Source organism: Dasypus novemcinctus, chromosome 2 (genome assembly GCF_030445035.2).
Source record: "Dasypus novemcinctus isolate mDasNov1 chromosome 2, mDasNov1.1.hap2, whole genome shotgun sequence".
In the NCBI taxonomy this organism is placed as follows: Eukaryota; Metazoa; Chordata; class Mammalia; order Cingulata; family Dasypodidae; genus Dasypus; species Dasypus novemcinctus.
Window position 1 is genome coordinate 45,799,397 of NC_080674.1, and position 2,869 is coordinate 45,802,265.

Sequence of the window (2,869 nt, forward strand, 5' to 3'; positions counted from 1 at the left end):
CTCTCTCTGAATGCTGAAATCACTTCTCATTTTAAGGCCTTCAAATGCTTGGATGAGATGTCTCTCATTGTGGAAGGCTATCCCCTCAGTTGAATGTAGATGTCATCAACCATAGACACAATCAACTCCTTCATGATTTAAGTACACGAAATGTCCTCACAATACAATTAGATCAGTGCTTGCTTGACCAAACAACTAGGCGTCGTTACTTGGCCATATGAACTTAAACATCTCAAATTAGTAAAAGCAATTAGACCGTTTCTCTAAACCACATGGGAAAATGGGGCTAGCTCTTCCCACTCCAGACCCTAGTTTCCATGACCCTTCTGTTTGGCATGACTATACTGTGACATTGTTCTCATTTTCTCCACTGGAAATTGCCCTCAATGCCCATTTTGACTTCATATTTTCTGCATAAAAGTTTAAAGATGGGGGTGGGCAGGCAGGGCAATATTTCTCTCATCCCTGACTCTGACATGGGATCCTAGGGCTTATCCTTTCTCTGCAGAGGGTCTCCCTCTTCTCCTTGCATCCATGGGATTGCAATTCTTACAACTCAAAGAGGTATGGGCATGTTTCCTGAAAGCAACTTAGTCAGATGTTTTGAAGCAGTCCTGAGGTCTTCCCTCGGCTGGTAACAGCCATAGGTCAGTTATTCTCTACACTTGCTAGTGGTAAATTTGTGCTGGTGGAAGGCAGTTCTATACAATGGAGCTTGGACCTTGTCCTGACTGACATGGCAGGGTCATCATTTGCCTCACTGATACATCCAGACACTGGTCAGCATAAAGTACAAAATCTTAATCCTTCTCCCATCCCCAATCAAGCTAGGCACTTAACCAAATAACTCTCTCAAAATATCTATATATCAAATTATTCTTCAGACAAAAATATATTTATCTTAGCTCAAAGTGCAAATACAACAAGTCAGTTCAGAGTTTCAAGATAAAGATTTAAGTATAAAGAGAACTTGATATACACAAAGAAAGCGTAAATAGCAAATTAAAGCTCAATTTTAAAAATCAAGTAACTTCGAAAACTTTTAGACTGATTTATTCCACCTTTACCAATAGAGAAATGCTTTAATTTACTGGGGCCATTAGTGTTTTGCAACGAAAACGGATTCCTCAAAGATTGGATCACCCAAAACTGGTCAGCTCCCAACAAGTGCCAAAGTGCTCACGGATGGCTATTTCTGATTCAGCAACTTCAGATTCTTACTTCATCAACTTATATGATCGAACCCATGATATTTTGATCTTTAGGCAAATACTAAAAAATGCTTGAAGTGCAATATGAGGCTAACACCACCACTACTAAGATCTCTTTGAAATGGGCAATATATATTTGAAAGATTTAAAGACCAATTCCAACTTCATGTCTATTACAGCAGAAAATGATAAAATAATACTTCCTCCAGTACTTAAAACCTTTTATGAGGTTAGCAATATGGCCTTTAAAATTTTCCCCAATAAAACTGGACTTAAAAATGCATTTATTTTTTCTACATATATAGAACCTGTATGTAAAGTAGAAAAAGTTCCCACTAGAAAGATACTTAAAGATGTTAATGTTCTTTCTATCACTTAGCAGCCAAGATACATGTTTATTTCTGCTCCCCAGATGCAATGTTAGCTACTAGTCTCGATTCAAGAAAATGTATATCTTCAGGAAGGCCTATGAAAATGTTCATTCAGTCTTTTTCTCAAACTTCTTCATCTTTTCAGTGTAGGCAATAAACAAAGAGTCCATTTCAAAAACTCTGTGCCACCATGTAAATGTTGAAGAATAGTTTCCAAGAACATTCATGTGATGAAAATAATGATGCCAAGAACCAGCATAGAAAGAGATGAGATTTAAAGGGTTGAGAAGAATATCACAACCCCTATGGATATCAATAGTTTCTATTAAGCACATGGTTACCCATGCCCAAAACGGAATTACAGAATCACACAGAAGCATGATTCCAGTGAAAAACCCTTTTCAAAGAGTTGGAGTTTCCAGAGGATATGCCTGTTCAGCTTCCCTTCTAAATGGAGCCTGAAACTCATGATGAATTTTATGAATATATTTATATATTTTTCTGTGGTATAAGAGCCAATGCAGGATACAGTGGCAAATGTCTTCAATCACCTCACAGCAAAAGTATCTTGCCAAAAACATAACATCTCGTCATTCTTTCCCAATTGTAAGGAAATCCCAACTGATTAGTTTCCATAAACCAAATAATACAAAATCGATTAAAGAGAAGCACTTTAAAACATTTCCATTGGCTTCCCCATGTTCCTAATATATTCTTTTGAATTTTATACTTTTTCCTGTAAGGTACAAATTAAAACAAAAATCCAGGTAAAGAGAACAAGAAATACAAGGCCTCACGAAACAGAAGAGATTCCCATGTTGCAATCTGGAACTTTGTATAATTACTCAAAATATAATTTCAAGCATTTTTAAATGATTCTTGAAGAGGCTTATCAGGAATAAGTGAATTGACCTGCTCCACAGCCAAGGATGCTGAACTAGAGATGCTGACACTTTCTTTTGTTGCCATTATCTCTGCAGATAGCCTAATGATTCTGGACTGTCGCACAGGAACTGTAGGACACCATCAGGCAGGCTTGACCAGGTGCTGGGACCCCACAACCTGCCTTACCAGGCTCAGAGGGAAGGCTAAATATATGTCAATTTAAATTTTTCCTTGTAGAGAGCAAATGCTCTGTTGCTCAAATGGCATCAATCTCAGCTAACTTTCATATCCCTGGCTTATCAAAGTACCTTCTTTCATCCCTTAGCATAAATAAAGATTGCTTTCAAATCCTATAAGAAGAAATGAGAGAAGAGATGGGCAAGAGGACATTTCAGTAGCTCT

General features: G+C 37.5%; 1 pseudogene; it reads right to left on the bottom strand.

The window, feature by feature from the left end:
- Positions 1 to 1,689: 1,689 nt before the first annotated feature.
- Positions 1,690 to 2,551, bottom strand: LOC101416026 (methylsterol monooxygenase 1 pseudogene; annotated as a pseudogene).
- Positions 2,552 to 2,869: the final 318 nt, after the last annotated feature.